This window comes from Misgurnus anguillicaudatus, chromosome 2 (assembly GCF_027580225.2).
Source record: "Misgurnus anguillicaudatus chromosome 2, ASM2758022v2, whole genome shotgun sequence".
NCBI classification, from domain to species: Eukaryota; Metazoa; Chordata; class Actinopteri; order Cypriniformes; family Cobitidae; genus Misgurnus; species Misgurnus anguillicaudatus.
In genome coordinates, this window is record NC_073338.2 from 49,838,067 (window position 1) to 49,858,964 (window position 20,898).

General features: G+C 35.5%; 2 long non-coding RNA genes across 2 annotated transcripts; one reads left to right on the plus strand and one right to left on the minus strand.

The window, feature by feature from the left end:
- Nucleotides 1-5,873: 5,873 nt before the first annotated feature.
- LOC129438173 (uncharacterized) lies at nt 5,874-11,084 on the minus strand. The gene is made up of 5 exons (XR_012359229.1): nt 8,661-11,084; nt 8,025-8,084; nt 7,835-7,925; nt 7,659-7,738; nt 5,874-7,464 (listed from the first exon to the last, which is right to left on the minus strand). It is a non-coding gene; the product is annotated as an uncharacterized lncRNA (long non-coding RNA).
- Nucleotides 11,085-12,883: 1,799 nt separating this feature from the next.
- Nucleotides 12,884-17,503, plus strand: LOC141351069 (uncharacterized). Its single transcript, XR_012359230.1, has 4 exons — nt 12,884-13,006; nt 13,702-13,742; nt 14,280-14,378; nt 16,644-17,503. It is a non-coding gene; the product is annotated as an uncharacterized lncRNA (long non-coding RNA).
- The last annotated feature ends 3,395 nt before the right edge of the window (nt 17,504-20,898 follow it).

Below are 20,898 nucleotides of genomic sequence, written 5' to 3' on the forward strand. Positions count from 1 at the left end.
AATTGCCAGTTCTGATCTTAGTCAGAGGTTGCCGGGTAAACTAATATTTTTATGTCTGGCCGCCCCATGCTTGCTCCGATCATAAAAATAGTTACTTTAGTCACGATCATGCAACTTGCTAAGGCAGGTGATAGACATAAATCTGAGAGTCCTGGTGAATGTGCTACCTGCTCCATTCAACATCAAAACACCAGTGTGTACATATCATGACATACTTATTTTGCGGTAATATCAGACTCCTTCTAATCTACTGGAAATAATAATTTCTGAAAGAATTAAAATAAATCAATACAATTCCTGAAGAATTCAGATGAATCAAATGTAACAATTTATTATACCAGGCAGGTTTCAGCTTCAAACATAAACAATATCATACAGAATTTGATTCAATTCCAATTAATTAAAATGACCAACAGTTGCAAAAGTTACAAAGTCATACCTGGCAATAGACACTCTGGCTACAGAGTACTTCCATCATGAATATAATATACCCAAAATGGTTTAGAAAGATTCTTGTTAAAGAATACTTCCATAATGTCTGAATACACACACCCAAAGTGTGGTGAAGATTCTTGCTAAAGAATACTTCCCAGAGTCTCTTGCCAAGCCACCTTATATACACAGAATGAGACAAAGAATAGTAAAATCTCAAATCAGGATTTGGTTGGTCGGTTCTCGTGACCTGAAGGAGCACCAAATGGGACTGTTAACCATCTGTAATCTAGATCTCCTCATGGGTTGACACCCATCACAGGAGTACAGATTATGTCTTGAGTTTTAAACTTTGATATACTTTCTCTTAGCATTATAGAAATTAGACCTTTTTAACCATCGCACCATGGCCTTTAAAACAACACCAAACATGAAGATGAAACCTTTGTAGCATCACAACATATGATATACCCAATGTAACATGTGTTTAGTATATTTCCAGTAACCAAAACCTTAAAGGAGAAGAGAGAGGGGGTGAAATACAGATCAGTTCCTGTGTATCCGTGACCCCTGTGGAGAGAGACAACACGTCTCTCAAAAATAGACACAGAATGTGTTTTTTATTGTTTTATGGTCCAGCTCCAAAACCAAAACTTGTCCACCTGTCCTACACTAGCATATCGATACTGGTAAAGTTTAAAATATATTTTGTTTGATTCGGTAATAAACAAGCTAGTTATATTTAGACAAAGCTAAAAACAGGTTGCATTGATACAAGTTTGTTTATTACCATCAGTTACACTGTGATGAAGGTGAATTTCGTGGAAGATTCATAACATATACGGTGTTTTGCATGTAAGAATTTCCGTGATGAAAGCATTGTTGAGTCTGATGAGGACTACACTCCGGAGACAATATCGCTACTGCATCGTCGACTCGAGGAAACGCATTATTTACTCTCGTTTGATTTCTTCGTTTATTCCTTTGTTTGCCTCGTTTGCCTTTGCTGACTGCATATGCAGGTACTGTGAGTTCTGAATGCTCTTTCTCTGCCGTACTTTTGCTCTTCCTAGAGTGCCTCATGCACGTTCAAATCAATCCGGTGTGCGCATTTGTGGGCAGATCCCGTAGCAACAGGGGTGGTGCCATGGTCACGAGAGAGAGTGATAGTCGTGCAAGCCAATCATTTGTTTTGTCCCGAATCATGGAAATAATTAGCTGTGTTTTAAACAGCCGTGAAAGGTCTACAGACACTCGAGTTTTATACTCTCTTTTTCAGAGTACTTACATTTTAATTATGTATTTGTATATAAAGACAGTTTAAACAAATTTGTAAAAACGTTTTTTTTTTAGATAATTCCAGCCTATCCTGCCTTTAAAGGACAAGTTCGGTATTTTACACTTAAAGCCCTGTTTTCAGATTGTTTATGATGAAATAGAACGGTTTTGACTGAAATTTCGACATATGCGGCTGCCCAAGAATTTTCGGGTGTTTGTGTTTCAGCTCCCACCTCTACAATGGGTTTAATGGTGCACTGGAACAATCCTTCCTAAAATGCATTAAACTTTCGTTTACAAAGACGTTAAACTCACCGAGTGGTCAGGGGTGTTCACTGGTATGCTCACACAAAAAACGCTGCAAATACGCATTCCAACAGGTTTTATCGTAGTTTTTGTCCAACTACAATGACTTGTATTAGATGTGCTGTGAGGTACGGTATTACTCCGCGCCGGGAACTTTGTTTCTATTCTTGCAATTGGCAATGGCGGATTAGCGCCACCAACTGGGCTGGAGTGTCTATTATTCAAGCTCTAAGCGGAAGAATGTACGGGTGTGGGGCGTTTGGAAAAATAGGTCCACAAGTTAACAACGAATGCTAAAACAGCTGTTGGAAAGCATCTTTTAACGCGATTTTGTGTGAGCATATCATTGAACACCCCTGACCACTTGATAAGTTTCACGTCTTTGTAAACGAAAGTTTAATGCATTTTAGAAAGGATTGTTCCAGTGCACCATTAAACCCATTTTAAAGGTAGGAGCTGAAACACAAACACCCAAAAAATTCTCGGGGCAGCCGCAAATGTCGAAATTTCAGTCAAAACCGTTCTATTTCATCATAAACAATCTGAAAACAGGGCTTTAAGTGTAAAATACCGATCTTGTCCTTTAAGTGTCGATCTTTTCAGCTCTGTATATATGACCTATAGCTTCACTATCATAGATGTTATTTTCTCCTATGAATATCCCAAAATGTTTTTCCTTTAAAATACTGTTAATTGTTTTAATTTATATTATAAATTTTTCATCCACAAACATAAATGGCTTAAATCCCCTCAGTACTTTCCAATTTTTTTGCTGAAATACGGTCCATTGTTTCATCTCTAGGACTTATAAAGGACAAGTATAAGAGAAATGTACACTGTTTTTGAAATGCTTTGAACTTTTATTTAAAGATGTAACTTAAATTATGCAATTTTATAAACTTATTCATTTATTTAGTTTATAACTATACATATCGGTTTATGCAAACCAAAACTCATTTCAATATTTTCTGTATGGTGTCTTGTCAGAGTTAGCAATGTTGTATAAATTAAGATAAGAGACAGCTTCATAGCTTTCAGATATTGCAACTGTTATTATGAATATAAGCCATAACTTGTTTTGTAGTCAAGAAATAATAGTCCTAACATATTGATTACTTTTACAAAATACTGTAATTTTACAAAGTTTTTTATGCCTTGGTGTAAGGGTTTTGTCTTGTGTTGTGTTTTGTGTTTAGGACTTTTATTTTGACACCCTGTTCTGGTCCAGCTTTTATTTTGATGTCATGTCATGCCATGCTTCACATTCCACTTCCTGTTTGTTTTTTATAAAACTGGCCCAAACTCAGATCACGTTGCGAAGTATTGTTAGCCTATCTACTTACAAAGCATTCTACTAGTGGTGGGCAGAGCGAGGCTTCGTGAAACATTGAAACAGTTGAATCAATTGTTCCGTATATGTTTGAGGCTTCGAAACGTCATTCCGAAACCGCCTCCACAGTGACACCTAGCGGTCGTTTGCATGTCTTTACATGAAGCAGCCCTGACAAGATTTTAGACGAGCGCTGACAAAATGTATCCCACATGTTGTTTGATTGACACACAAGTGATAGAATGGGAGAGTTGATAGTGCTCTCGACTCTCATGCATAGATCTTAGGATCGAACCCGGGAAATGCATGCGCTACGTCATTATGATAAAATGCTTTTTGTTGTTGTTTTAACATCTGTTTGACAACTGCATGAGGTTTTAGGCTCACAATTGTCGATAACTAGGCTATTCGGGTCTATTTAATAAAAAAAATGGAATAGAGATATACCAAATAAATAATAAGAGATTTATAAAATATATCAAGCCATAATATGCCACATTGTTTACATATAAAGATCTTGATTCAAATATATAAGTTGTTCTGTGTTGATAAACTCAACCAGCTTCTTTTACATATAATTTCTCCAGCCTTTGAAAACATTCTCACACAAGGGACACTTGTTGCTGGCATGCATTTTTTGTAAGTAGCCTAAGTGTTACATACCTATGAGGAAAAATTACTTCTTTTCAGTAATTTATAGTATTTGATCTTGCCAAAAGGGCACCGCTTGGTGTTTCGAATCACTTCATCACTTGACATGGGTGTTTCGAATCACATTTCGGAGCAGTGTTTCGAAACATTTACGCTTCGGGATCTCGACACAGTGTCGAAACGTCAGTTTCGCGGGAGCCATCCCTACATTCTACCTGTTATTTTGTTCTGTGTTTGCCTGTTTTTGACCTGTGCCTGTTTATTTGGATATTGTTTGTTTGCTGCCTGCCCTGACCCATTGCCTGATATTTGGATTACTCTTTTGGATTGCCCTAACTGGATGTGTTTGCCTGCCCTTGTGGATTTTACTAATAAACTTCTTTTGCACATGGATTCTACTCTCCTTTGCTTTGTGTAAGCAACCCACATTACACTTGGATTAAATATGAAAGATAAGCAGTCAATCAGAATAGAAATGCTTAAAAATTTGAAAAAAGTTGGTGACAGAAGTGACTCAAGCTAAAATATAAATAATTTGTTTTGGATTTTTAATCACTAAATATAATTCCTATAGCTACATTTGTATTATTCCATATTTTGATGAATTACTATTATAATAAAATGGGGAGAAAAGAATATAAATAAAAAATGAGTGATTCTAAACTTCTGAACAAAAGTGTAAATCTTACGCAAGCTCAGAGCAAATACTCATTCCAGGAACACAAAGATGTACCTCAAAACATGGACATGATGCTGTAAAGTTACATGTAACTCATAATGATACACAAATCCAAGTCTGTGAAATCCAGTTTCATAATCTAATAATGAGATTAGGACAATCAAAGTTTGATTTTGAATATGACTCAGTCAATATTAAAGATATTAAGTTTATATTTTAACAGAATTTGAAATTATTTTAAATCACAAAAAATGTCTTTAGCAGGACGTTCACAGAGTGGGTCATAAATATGTGACCAAACTGTTCGTGGACCCAATTTAGTTCCATAGTATTATTTTTTCCAAATATGGAAGTGAATGGGGTCCACGAACTGTTTGATTAGAAACATTTCTCAAAATATCTTCCGTTGTGTTCATCAGAACAAAGTAATTTATACAGGTTTGAAACAACATGAGGGTGAGTAATTTTTTTGGTGAACTATAACTGTGAATAATTACTGTACAGCCACCTCTGTTTGACAGGACAAACTACAATTATTAAAATATAACATTACAATCAGTTATTTAAAATTACTAATTAGTAAATGTTCAGACTTCTAATATGACAAAATTATTTGTCACTATGTATCATCTATATTGTTATATCCAGGGTGCGATTTGCCGGGGGGGATGCGTGGGATTTCCCCCTTTCTGGTCAATGTATCCCTGACTCTGCTTAATTATTTTTATCCCCGGTGGGGATAATTTTATCCCCCCCTCAAAGTGATCAGTGCTACTACACTAGTGGCGAGACGGATCACACAACTTATCACGGATCCGTGGTTTGATTAAAGTCAATTTTGTTTTAAAATGCGCTACTTTGGCTGGCTCTGATACAGCTGCCACGCAGCCTCTCCACTGCATGAAAAGAGGTGTATCCGTACTAGGAAACTCCTGTAAACACCACTGATTTTCGGAAGTATCAACTAGTTCCACTGAGGGTAAACTACTAATTCCACCAAGTTAGGAAACTCCCGTAATGATACCAATTCGGATGTATCTTGCTGAGGGGATATCCCCGTGGAATATGCAGCCATTTGTTGCCATGGCAAGTAATCCCATTGAAGATTTTGGCAGGGGCCACTTTCACACCTACAGAGGTACTGGAATTTCACACCTTTGCACAATTCTAGTGTCCCCATTGGTGTTTTATCTCAACACTGATTGGTTGCTTTTAAAACCCCCTCCCAAAACTCTGACAACTATTGGGACACAACTTTGAAACTTTCCAGTTGAGATGATTTGATTGGTTACACTTTGTTTTAAGCCCAACCCAAGCCCTCATAGCTTAGTGACTTGATTGGTTATTTGCCTGCTATGCAGATAGACTACAACCCCCCCACTATATACTACTATACATCCCCAAAACCCTTTAAAAAAATACAAACTTGAATTGAGTTTGAAACGTTTATTTAATAAAAAACTGAACAATCCTGTCACAATCACAAAATAATATAATACACAAATATTAAAAGTTGCATACATAAACAATACAATTTAAACTCATAAACATACAGACAGAGAAAGCAATATTAGAGTAAAATAAAACAAAATAAAAGCAACAATGAAAACTACATTCAAAGTAGTACAATGTAATGTAGCAGGGGCTGCTCGTGACTGCTCATCCGAGGGTTGCAAATTCAAAATAAGTGTTCGGAGTGTCATGTGTGTTGCTTGTGTTTTTAAAATATGTGTTTGTTGCTTCATGTAAACCACGTGCATCACGTGTTTAGTCAAAACACGTGATGCACATACACGCACTCGACACGCAAAACACATATTTTGAAATTGGGAACCACACAAATGACGGGCTATATACATGTTGTGACAAACTTCGCATCGAGTGCTAACAAAAAAAGAAGTCACCAGCTGCCACTGTAATGTAGTAAATATCTTAATAAAATGAACAACAACTATATTGATCTTGCTTTTAAGAAATCAGTCCTACACTGCAAAAAATCACCCTCCTACATAGTATTTTTGTCTTGTTTTCAGTAGAAATATTATTTAAATTAAAATGCTTTTTCTTGAGGAACAAAATGACCCAAGAAAATAAGTCTAGTTTTAGACAAAATAAATAAATAAAATACACACACATTAAGTGAATTTGTGCTTAAAACAAGCAAAAATATCTGCCAATAGTGTGAGAAAAAATCTTAAGTTTTCTTTTTTCTTAAAAACTTAATTAAAACACAATTTTCTCACCCCATTGTCAGACACTTTTTCTTGTTTAGGCACAAATTATCTGTAATTGTATATTTTTGTCTAAAAACTAGACACATTTTCCAAGGTAATTTTGCTCATCAAGAAAATACAGTAGTTTTTCTACTGAAAACAAGACAAAAAGTGTTAGAAAGTGATGTTTTGCAGTGCAGAATCAATCACAGAGCTCTGTCTTGGAATTATTCAAACATTTCTTACTGTAACACTGTAATTTCTCACATTTAAGAAAACCGGTTGCATCAAACCATTCAAGTTTCAAAACACATAGATTTGAGTACTGTGAACTTAAACAAATTGAGTCACATGCAGTTAAGCACTTATACTTAAGTTCACACTACCCAAACATAAGTGCACAATTGCACAAGACTTAAGTTCACAGTACTCAAATGTATGCTTCTAAAAACCCAATGGTTCAAGGCAACCGATTTCCTTAAATGGTTTGAGTTAAGTTAACTGCTAAAAGCATATACTTGTCAGCAAAGGTAACGTTGATGCACCCTCATCTGGACAGACATCTCTTTGGAGCCCTTTGGAAATATAAAAGTACATATAAGTATTTGGCATAATACTAATACACATATACATATACAGATACACACACACACACACACACACGACAAATCAAATGACATAAAGTTGTACATTTTAGAAAGTTTACATTAAACTGTACAAAGATACAACAATATATGATCAAATAACTTCATAATGTACATCTTCTTACTAGATTTTCTGTGTTGATGTCCTCAGAGTCTCTGTGACGTTCTGCAGCTTCATTACAGTAGGCTACTCCAATCTAGTTGTCTATCAAACACAGAATAAAAATAGAATCACATACATCATAACACATCTATTTACTATTTAACCTATTTGATTTAATAATTTCATTATTAAACTTACATCATTTTGGCCAGATTGCAGTGACATCAATTTCTTCAGTGTCTGGATCAGTCTGATGTTTTAGCTTCCACTGTTACTTAATTATATTTTTCTGTCAAACACAGAATTAAAAATCAAAATCACATACATCATAACACATCTGTTTACTATTTAACCTGTTTGATTTTAAAAATTGAATGAATAAACTTACATCATCTTTACCCAGAAACCTCTTCAGCGTCCACAAAGTTGACCACAGTGTACATGACCTCTGTAAAAACAAACATATTTAAAAAGATGAAGAACAGCAAACATATTACGTTAAAATATATTATGACTCCAAGCTTCTTTATAATTAGCATCTAGGTTCTCTCAAAGTGAAGCTGGTATTGTTACAAATCAATATAAAGCTATTAAAACCGTCTTGAAAAATAAGCAGCATCTACCAGCACTAAAGCAATGAGCTTTTAAACAACAAAAGATCGTCTGTGTATCATTTAAAATAGCAGAGAGACACTTGCTAGCTGCTAACATTTCCAACACACAAGTTACTGTTGTCATGTTTGTTTTAAGCAAAGAACGTCTCATCTTGGCTTCTTTTATTGTTTTTAAAAACTTAAACATCGAATTGATTCTTTTAACAGCCCGGTTTGAATGTTACTTCGCGTATTTTTAACCTCATGTTTACCGCTGTGTACCATGTATACCCTTAATGTTTTACTGTTTGTGCTTTAAAATTCAAACAGTTCTAGTATAAAGACAAAAACGAATCATAGTAAATAACATAATATGAACAAATAGGCATCCGATCAGCGCGATGCAGACAAACTAATTAAATCAAACTTACCTTACTGTTGATAAGCAAACAAACAAAGACACCGTCCACAGGCTGTAACGGTTCGCGATTTTGAATTTTCCCGTCAAGCCCATAGGTCAAGCAGTCGCACCTGAAGGGTGGGGGCAGATGAGTGGGTGTAGGTGCATTCTGGGAAATGTAGTCCTTTTCTCTGGCGTTGTCACTGCTGTACCATATGCTGCTGTAGATGTAAACTACGAATTCCAAGATGCATTGGATGCACTACAATCATTCCAGCCCAAGTTTGATTGATCCTCTGCTCGCACTTTATTATATACTTTTATATAATCCGCGTTTTCACACCATGCATTGTTCTTTATACTTGGTCATTAATAAAAAATAAAGAATATTTCTATAAAGTTTATAACGTTGACAAAACATGTTTAGTTGACAAACATGTTAACAGTTATTTTGAATGATGCTCAGATTTTCTTAAATATAAAATCTTTGTGAATCAGCACTTTCTTGATGAAATACAAAACTCTTTAAACATGCCTCAGGAATTATCTCTGGGTTTAGTGGATTAACTGCTCATCATTGGAAACATTGAACGTATACCTAAATGAATTCTTACTTAAATATAAGTAAATATAAACTAATGCTGAGTTAAGACATGTAACTTACTGAACTTACTTAATTACAACATGAACTCAAATTAATTTATTGTAAATGAATGCATTAACTAACAATGAAAAGCATGTCATGTTAATGATGACTCTTCATTAGTTTATGATAGTATATGCCTTAACTCAGCATTAGTTCATGTTAAAGTAAAAATATATGTATGTCTTTTATCACTGTGATATATGGACCCTTATTATTTAATAAAGTCCCCATTTCTTTTATTTAAATTGATTGATTGAAGACAAACATGATAATATGTGGTCTGACTTTGTACAAGCATGCATTATCATATGCTAACAGTTACCTCCTTACAGATAGACTATACATTGATTGGTGCCCGAACATTTTCCTTACAAGGGCCAAACCTGACTGAGGGCCGTGGGCCAAAAGTAAATGGTGTTGTGTTATATTAAAATTAAAGTTGCTCTGATAACCCCTAATTTATAATTTTCTAATATTTAAAAAATAAATAAGCAAACATTACTCTGTTTATGCATAACTAATGCAGTTTTATTTTCCAAGGCTTTTTGTAAAAAAAAAGAAATCATTTTGCAAATCAATTTTAAATATCCTTTTCTCTGTGTGCCACTGCCAAAACCTCTTCATTTTTAGCCTGTAGTACCCGAGTTCATTAAGTTTTGTGGTGCATTTTATACACCTTCAAGTATGCATGAAACATAAAAAAATCACTTTAATCCCTTGCATTTAATATTAATTTACATTTTTGTAATGTAAAAATACAACAAAAAATGATACATTTTAGAAAATGTTTAATTAAAAATATGAACATCTGCGTCAAGACTTTTGTTTTCTTTTTCCTTATCTCACGTGGCATGATGGGCCAAATTAAAGATCTATTGTGGGCCAACTTTGGGCACCTCTGGATTAGAAGTACAGTAGCTGACAGGTATCTGCAGATATGTTTACCAAAGTTTGTCAGTCAGTATCACCGAACATGTTTTGCATTCACATGTGAAAGACTGTCTTTTAGATTATGGACCTGTCTATTGATATTTTTGTTTCTATTTTAAAAGATTTAATGAAATGTTAGGGTAGAATTATAATAACAATAGAAACAGTGAACTTCAAATCATGAGACATCAGCAAAATCAAGCAGCTTTACATTTCACTGACTAATTTATCAACATCCTAGCTAGCAAAAATGTGTTACATGATGTCATTTGAACGGCTTCTTTTAAACGATGTATGCAGCATTGAGAGAAACGTGCACAATATTCTGACCTAGGGCAGTTCAAGACATGTTTTCAAAGTGTTGGAAATAAATATTCTGAAATAACATTTGTTGCATTTCTCTTGAGTCAGAGACATAATTTTCACACATTAAAATTGTAATTGTGTCCATTGAATTTTAGTTATTTTGAAGGATGCTAAGTTTCTTAAATAGACTAATTAAATTATATTAATAATAAACGTATTTAGAAAACAGTTTTTATGTACCACAATACTGTATGTGCTGTCTTAAAGAGACATGGTTAACCCCCCACCCCACCCCACTCAGCTCTGAAAACAAAGAAGACACCTTTACCTGTGGGTCATTAACATATAAAAAGCCCTTCACACCTCACACCCACCTCTCCTCACAGGATTCCTGGAAACTTCCACCAGTTCCTATATACATCCACAAACGTAAAGTTTCTGGATGTTTCACAAGTTTACTTTGGTGTATTACCTTTCCAAGCACTCTGCCTCAAAAATCTGGCAAACCTAAAGTTTAGCAGGGATTTCCCATCCCGTATTTGTCCGTATACAGCTCTTTTCATGCAGTGCTCGGTATTCACCACTCTGCAGACTTGCTCAATGTCCCGCCCACGGCGCTATCTGATTGGTTACACCTCACCTATCAACACTTGCGAGATGGTTATGGAGCTGTGTGTCGAAACGATGAAATGCAGCACATTCAGACGCATATTAATAAAGCGGGAATAAACATAACAATCTGATTATCTGTTTATGATGACAAGCAGAGTTAGTGTCCCAGTCAAACCACTGAGAATGGCTGAAGTTACACATGAGAAATGCAGATGAGGCGTTTAGCAAGGCGCGGGCGCGTCCAGTTTGCGCAAATGAGGCTAAGTGACTAACACATAATGCATCTGACTGTTCTATCATTTCACTGTAGCTCAGCATCGCGGTGTAAAGTTAATGTTATTACTTTAAAAGCAGCATTAAAACTGTTTCTACTGTAATGGTTTAACTTTGCAATCAATACATTGTTCATATTTATGTTTAAGATGACACTACGTTGTGCCATATAGTTTTGCCATTCAAGATTTAATTCTTGCGTGTTTTTTCATTGTGCATGATCAAAGTTCATATGTGTGGGGAAAGATAAGCTATTAGAGTAAAAATATTGTGTTAGGCTGCTTCATGAGTTAATAAGAAAAAAGATTTTACAATTCCTGCAAATGCAGGACTGAGTTCATGTTCTCATGATTTATTTTTATGAATTAAAATGTTTTGAAATGTGCTGTGGACAGAGACGCATTATGTCAAGAATGATAAAAAATCGTCAATAAGCTCATAATTTGTGCTAAAATAGTATAAATGTTTAGTTTTAAAACCATTTTGAAAAGCTGGTTATATTTTTATGTTTCTGTGCAAGTTCAGCAGACAGTGAGGTTCGGGTTTGTTCCGATCAGAGCTCGTGAGTGGGGAGCGCATTTCTGAATATTAGAAATATTTTAATTAGAAATATATAAAAAATAATAATAATATTATAATGGATTTTTGTTAGGTCGGACAATGATTACCAAATTTCTCATATATTGCTCTTCATAACCACTGAAAACAGTCAAAAAAGTTAAAACCAATGGTGGGTACAAAATGACTCATGACGAAATATGGTGGGTACCCACCGTTGCCGAAATCGACGCCTATGAAAACATCCCCCCCTCTGTTTTTTTACAAATCGCACCCTGGTTATATCACACAGTTTCACTGATCCATTAACACAAAACCCAGGATAGAGAGGTTTAGTGAATGTGGTGTTGACTCTGTGGATGAGGGTCATTGTGTCAAAGACGCTGTAGAAGGACAGAGATCCTGCAATGTGATCCACATAAACTCCTATTCTAGAAGATCTGGGCTGCGTTCCCCGAAACCTTCTTAGCTCTACGTCGTTCTTAAGTTGTACCTTAAGCTGTACCTTATCGTTAATACGTGTTTCCCGAAACGTTCTTAGTTACGTATCACTTCTGTAAGACATTCGTTCGGAAGGTTGGTCTGGAGCACTCTTAGCTATACCTTATCCCACTTGACTCCGCTACACTGTAAAAAGTGCTACACCTACAAAGTAGGATTTATATACTTTAAATAGTTGTAATCTACCTTATTTTATTGGTTTTATATTAAAAAGTATCAAAATACTTGCTCTTGACTTAAAATATAGAAGTGTTTATATAACTATATATTTTGAATAAAACCAATGCAATTTATTTAGGTTGTTATTTGAATGTGGTTGTCGTGTCCAATAAATGTTATAAAAGTGATTTTACATAGACAATTTTTTTGAGCAGCAGTCGATGTGGCAGCTGCTTTCATCAAACACAATTATTTTGCATTTTGTATAAGTTGCTGGCAACCCTTTTCATTGGCTCGGACTTTCACGGGCAGATGCAGTATCTTCCTCGACCTCGATCGGCTCTTCAACAGTTTGTTCGCGGCAGCAGATCTGAACTTTACTGTTTAACACGGTGAGTTGAGCAAATTTAGCCTAATAACTGATGTAAAGTCACTCGAAATCGCTTAACTTACTCCACTAGGGAGCTGAGATTGTGTTAGGTTTGCAAATTGTAATAGCTAACGTTAGCTATCCTGCACACATGGCAAGCTAATGGCTTCACAGTGCTAGGCAGTGTGGTCGATCGATACGTTAGCGGTTGAGACCGTGTTGTTAATATGAAATTAATTAAGTGCTTTAGTGTGGCCTATGTGTTTTATTGGATGTTTTTAGCAGCACCTGCTAACATCATCGCCACTATAACAACATTTAGGATGGATGCAGACGTATTAATTAGTTGCACAAATTTGCTCAGTTAACTGAGTATTTTTATTTCACAAATTCATAATTTGCAGTCACGCGACTACCATGGATAAGTTAGTTACCTGGTAATATTAGTGTGTCTTTGACATGACTCGACCTGGAATCAGAGATTATATACTTTTGCATTACTAAAGCAGATGCACAGATTAGACTGTAGAGATGTAACGTTATGCTTAGTAGTCTGTCTGATTTTAGAGATTTGATCCACGGTTTTTTAATGCTGCATAGTCAATTAATTATATAGTTTTGGTTGAGAAAAAAACTATTTCTAACCCATTACTTAAATAAGTTACATTTACCACTGATTTTAAAACTTATTCTAACATGCTTTTTCCTGGTCTTTAGATACCCAAGAGCTACCTGGGGTCTACAAACTTCACATCCAGGTAAGGAAAACCTCAGAATTTATACAATTACAGCTAGCCTATATATATTCACAGGTAAGTAACACATAGGTAAAATTGCAAACAATAGTGTGGGCATACAATTAAATTTCTTGGTTTTTATGTACCAACCACCAATAGAAGGCAGATACGATCATCACAGAGTGTGCACTGCTCCTAAATGGTCTCTTTACACACAAAAGGTCTGCTAAAAATGTTTAAGAAAGCATTTGAGGTGAGAAATAGATTAGTACAATGTACAGTACTAGTATAAGCTTGATTCATATTGATGAACACAGCATACTTCGACAGTTAAATCTCAGTTTTGTGACCTGTCCCCCTCGACTTTTTAAAATAAACAACATGCACATATGTTTTTATTTTCTGAGATGCTGGTGATAGTGTGACATCTTGTAGTACAGTGTGGTATGTATAGTAGGACTTTTCATAGCAATTGAATGGTTGAAAAAATACTGGGTTCTGTGGTTTGTGCTACTGCCATTTGGCTGTGAAATTTGATCAGATTATACTTTTTGACAGGATTTATCTGCCTCTGTGGAGAAAAGGAGAGAAGTGGTCCTGAGATGCCTGATTGAGTACATGGGGGAGAGACAGGAAGACCTCGTCAGTGTCTACCATGTATGTATTGGGCTTAAAGATACTTGTCTTTTTTATGTCTGTCCCACTGAGCACAGTTTCTTTGTCACAAATGTTGTATGTTGAAGAGATGTCCACTGAGGAGCCTGAATGAAAGATACGATGTCCTTTTCATGCGCTCTGCAAGTCATTATAGACGTTCATGGGAGCTCCATAAAATGTCAAAAACTAGTTCAGATGTGGACATCATTTAATGTCGCATTTAGACAGTTTATACTGTTTCTGGACAAAAAAAACACTTTCAGGATGTCTTAAATTAAAACTCAGGTTTATTTCAATGTAATTTCCATTTGTAATTGCAAAGTAGCTCACAGACAGTTTGTCTGTCCATCTTAGCATCTGTGTAAATCACACATCTTTAGATCGTGAAAGATATCGGATTTGAACCAGGGACCTTCAGCTGCCTGCCATAAGCTGGAGACGCAGTTACAGCTACTTTGACTATTTCTGTCGGAGATCTTCAGAGGTTCTAATTGAGAATTAATTGAGGTTTAGATCTTGATATCTATGTTTCATTTGAAGTCACCGTTGTAGTGGTCAGTGTTGGCTTTGGTTGACCTCTTGGTCTTTGTACGTCTTGTATTATTTTTTCTTTTGCTTCTGTGTGTTTTTAAAACACAATTAGTATGGCAAACAATGCCCAGGTAGAGTGAGAGCAGGTGTTTTCAGGTCCTTGTTGATGAAATCAGCCCAAAACAAGCATCTAATGTTGTGTTTTTAATTTTACTGTTAATAGTTTGCATTTATAGCCACCAGCCTTGTGAAATTGTAGTATCGACACCAGTAACATTATTATGATCATGTATTCTGAAGGTGTATATAAAGCATGTGCACACGATGTTTTGAGCGAGTGTATCATGTAGTCACACACAGACATAAAGATTTTGCATCTGAATCACAACAATGGTGACAAATAAAAATAAAAAAAGCTTGGTAATCACAAATGAGTTTTATATTATAAGTTACCCATCATGCATTGGATCATGAAGCTTTAATTTAGTTTTTTTTTATCGTCACCATGGTTATGATTCATATGCAAAGTCTTAATGTCTGTGTGTGACTTCATAATTCACTCGCGCAAAACATTGTGTGCACATGCTTTTTATTCACCATCAGGATATGTGATCATTTTTATGTTATTGATGCCGATTCTACAGTTTCAAAAGGCAGGTGGCTTTAAATGTCAACTATAAACATTACATTTAAAAACGTAACATTAGACTTGTTTGTGATTTTGTTATCAACAAGAACCTGAAAACCTGATCTCACTTGATCTTAGGATTCTTTGCCATAGCAACTGTTTGTCAACCACACAATTACAGCAGTCAAAGAAAAGTTAATACAAGACAACCAAGGACCAATATCCCAACTAAAGCAAACACTAACTACTATAATGGTGACTTCAAAAGAAACACATATCAACATCTAAACCTTTATTAATTCTCAATAAGATCTTCTGTAGACATCAGAAAGAAAGTCAAATTATTTGAATTGTATATCTTCTAAGGGCAGGCAGCTTAACAATCCAAATATGTGTGAAATACAGATGTTATGCTGTCTAAAGGTGTGAGTGAAGTTTTTTTTCATGATTTTTGGACAAACGAAATGGAAACTACATTGGAATAAATATGAGTTTTAATTTAATGCATCCTGAGTGTTTATTTGCTCCAGAAAAATAATACATTGTCTAAATGAGTCTTTAAATGATGTTGAAAATATGTTCACATTGTCCACATCTGAACTAGTTTTTAAACTTATATGAACATTCATTACAGAACACGTCAAAATAAGACATTATAAAAATGTTCATTCTGGCTCCGCAGTGGACAAGTTTGTGACAAAAACGTTGCAGTTAGTGGTTGTGTTAATATTTTTATCATATGGAGTAATTACGTTTGCTCTTGAAAGATATTTAAACTTTGTAGCTTAAACCCTAATGTGATGGTCAATCAGGGACAGGCAAGGACAATTGCATTGTTTTATTGTAATCCATCCTTTAAACCAGAATAATACAACACTCAGGCTACAGTAGATCATGAAAGTTTAGTACCCACACTCTATGGCATTGTCATGGTAGACTTTACTCTGGTCACATACTCTAGTCACAGTAGCCATCTAGTATCCTACACATTTAGTAACAAAAGTAAAATTTTGACTATGTCTTATGTCTTCTACCTGTCTGCTACATTCATCTCATTACCTGTTTGTCTGACCAAACTCTTGATTCTTTTTTGTCTCCACCAATAGAATCGTGCTGAAACAGAGGTGCACGCTGAGCTTTGCATTTGCCCACTGAACATTTACATGTGCCATCATCCCGACACAACTGGTATTATCATCGAAGGACAGCCCGTGGTCAGAGGTTTGCCAAACCTGTCAAAAGCATGCTGCCTCCTGTTTGGACTTGCCTATGCTGTCGACCTCAAGTATCCATCAAAACTGGTGTATGGTTTTGAGATATATCAGAGGCTTTTTGTTGGATTGGACCCCATGCGTCCTAAGCCATCATCCAAGTACGCAAATCTCCTCAACAAGTTGTCTTAGATGATTTCTCAATGGAATCTGGCTGACTTTTTTTCGCTGACTTTTTGGGACTTTGGCTTGTTCACCGTGTCCCCCAGAGTTGGATGGGTCCATTCATGCCCTTCTCATCTCCATGCGTGCCGTGGCTCTGTCTGGCGCACTCACCGCTGGCCTGGCTTGGCGCAGGGATCGGAGGTGGACCGCTCCAGCTGGCATACTGATCTTGCCAACACATACCAACATTGGCGTTATTTTGTCACTTATTGAGATCAGTGTGCTAGCTGGAGCGGTTTGCCTCCGATCTTTGTGCTGGGCTGGGCTGGCGGTGGATGTGTCGGACGGCGTTGCGGCGCGCATGGAGATGGGAGGGGTATGAATGGACTTGTCTAGCTCTGGGGGATACGGTGAATAAGCTAAAGTCCCAAAAAGTTGCCGTGTTCCTTTAAGACTCCTTGAAGAAGTTGCTGAAGGTAATATGTGTTCATTGTTCATTGTCTTAATTAATGTGGACTTTGGACTGTGTTCTGTGCCAATCATTACCTCACGAGGTATAAATGTCTTTAAATAAATGTTATTGTCTTCAATCCATCTTCTCATCTTTTTTCTTCTTCAATTGAATATGTAATTGTTATTGACAAATTCTGTTTATGTAAAGTTAATCACTGTAGTTTTTAGAATGTAACATTTAGATTGCTGAGGTAATAGCTAGGACTCAATTAAAATGTTTATTCACATATGAATAGGTTTATTTTACTAAAAAAAAAAAGTTCATAAAACCTAATTAAAATGAGTACAGGTTAATTGTAGCAACCCATAAATGCATTACCTGTACCAAAAAAAGTAGGTTTATCTAACAGAGTAATACTTGTACAATTAGTTGACTCAAATCAATTTTAATGCATTCATATTAAGTAATGTTAGTGTGTTCAAAATACATATAAAAGGTTGGAAGTTGACTCAACCTAAAACTTCCCATGCAGCCACTTGCCTCACTTTTAATAAGTTGGATCTAGGTATTACTTTTTACAGTGTAGGGGCCATCACTGTGATAAAAGCTTACGTATATTGCAGTCTATATAACTACCCAGCAAGCAATAGCCGTCATTTCAACGTCTCGTTTTAGTATAGACCCGATATAGCCGGGCTGTCCCTGGCCCATATCTAGCCCAAATAAACTTTAATTTGGTTACATGTGGTTTTTGACAAAAAAAAATGTGAGATGTATGCTATTTCATCATGTAAGAAAAGTTAACAGCGATTACAAGGTATTTCGTTTCATTTCTATAAAGTGTTTTATGCATCGTCTGTACGTAGTCACAATTTAGCTCATAAATAGACCGACTACGAATAAACCAGGTTTAGCCCAGAAATAACCATGAATTTAATTACATGTTGTTTTTCCAAAATGATTTGTGAGATGTATGATATTTAATCATGTAAACAAAGTTCAAAGCGATTAAGGTATTTTGTTTCATTTCTTTAAAGTGTTTTATGCACCGTCTGTACTTAGCCACTATTTAGCTTACAAATAGACCGACTACGAATAACCCACGTTTAGCCCAGAAATAACCATTAATTTAATTACATGTGGTTTTTGCCAAATAACTTGTGAGATGTATGGTATTTCATTGTGTAAGCAAAGTTAACAGCGATTACAAGGTTTGTTTAATTTCTTTAAAGTGTTTTATGCACCGTCGTACATAGCCACTATTTAGCTCATAAATAGACCGACTACGAACAAACCATGTTTAGCCCAGAATAACCTTGAATTTAATAAAATGTTGTTTTTGCCAAAATAACTTGCAAGATGTATGATATTTCATCAGGCATGCAAAGACACCAGTGAATTCAAGATGTTTGGTTTTATTTATCTTATCTGAATATCTGCTGTCACGCATAACATTCATTATTGATAAACAAAATCCAGTTACAACTCCGAACCGCTAGATGGCAGCTGCAGTACACAAACACGAGGCCAAATCTCGCGAGAAAGATTTCCGCTGTTTGAAAATCAACAACACCAGCGAGCAGCAGCCAGGAGGAAAGCAATCTTCCACACTCGTTTGGTCTTGTAAGTGTTTTTTATTATTTTATTTTACATGTGTTTAAAATGTATTTACTTTATTTGTTGTTGGAATCGCGACATTCTTGCGGGTAACTTAACGTTAGAGTAAGTAACCCATGTTTTATAAAACCTAAACAGTACAACCTGCAATGTAATAAAATAGTGGAGGTAAATGAGTCTATGTAACGTTACACTAAAGATTAACATGAGTGATTTGTAGGCTGCTTTTTAGTAACAGCAGTAACTTAGCTAAGTTATTACTGTGTTGCTTACAGTAATGTAGGCAGTTGTGCTTTACAATTATGCATACACAGATAGATTGTGGGGGAAAGCTATTTTTCCATATGGATTTAACTTACAGGCCTTCAGTTTGTTGGAAAAAAGAGTTTTATTGTGTTAGTGAGGGAAAACTTGCAGGTCAGTGGGCATTAACCTTAAAGGTTGGTAAACACTTGTACACTGAAGCATACAATACTGTACAATTACTGACATATGTGTAACCCCAGTTACAAAAGTTATAAAAATATAATTATTTTATTTGTTGAATCTCTAAATGTGGTTATTTTATGGTCAATGTTCCAGCCAATAAGAAGAGAGTTTAATGTTGTGTTCGACCAATGATATGTCTGAATGGTGTTTGGCTCACTGCTTACTTCCGGGTTTCTCTCGCGCACGTGAGAGATCGCTGGTTAGTCTGCACGTGAGTCAGATAGAGAGCAGATGTAGATTGAGAACTCTGGAGAAATCGGGGGTATAAATGACTTTAATGCTGAGTTTTACTCAATATTGATAGAAATAGAGATAAAACTTCTTCAGAGAAACTGTTTAACAATTTGAAACGGACTTTATCATTGGTTTTGGTGAGTTAAAGTTTGTAAATTCATTACATTTAATGAATTTAAATGTATATAAGTTAAATATGCAATGTGAATGAGTTTATTTAATTTTCTTTATGGTTTAAGAGTGAAATGTGAAGCTTATATGCTTTATATGTGATGCAATGTAATGTTATTTTGATAAAGTTGACCTCTATGTAAACATTAATGCATTTTATGAAGACTTTGGAAACTAATGATGCTTTTGTGGCCTTGTGTATTCAAGGTCAGGTTTTTTTGTTGTTGTTGTGTTTGTTTGTTTTGAAGTTTATATGATTGTTGCCTACGGACGTCTCCATCCTGCGCTGTGAATGCTGCGTGTGGGGTGCTGTTTTGCACACGAGGCTAAGTTGCTACGGTAACGATCGAACTTTCTGGAATCGTTTTCAATTCTTCCGATAGTGGGCGGAGTTGGGACTGGCGAGCCACGAGGAGTTTTCATCGAGTCTTAAATGCGTGAGATTTAACCCTTTTATTGCCAAACGGACAGTAGGCAAGTGAAACACACACAGTTACATTTTTTTTCCCCCTATTTTTCTTGTGGAGTAAATTCATCTAAAAGGAAAGACTGAGATACAAATCAATCCATTTATGTGAAAAGGATCATAAAGACTGATAAAAAGAAGATCTAAAGATTTACTGTTTTGTTAAAGACTGATTAACTGTTCTGGTAAAGACTGATTTACTGATTTAATTGAGCTTACATATAATGTGATTTACATTTTGAATGTGCATGGGAGTTTACAGTGAATTTATTGTTTTGTTTTGGGTTATATGTTCCATTTCAAGTCTAAGGTTTTGAAATACAACTGGAAAGGGAATGAATCATTATAAGCACATTGATAAGTGTTAATGTGAATTGATTTAATAGTGCATTAAGCACTTTATTTCATTTTTTTTTCTTTATTACTGTGAATGTAAACAGAAAAGTAAATTAAGGTAAACATAAAAGTAAGAAGAAAATAGTGTATATGGTGATACATTTGTAACACTGAAAAGAGAAAACACTTACCTTAAGCTGTCCTGTAAGATCCTGGAA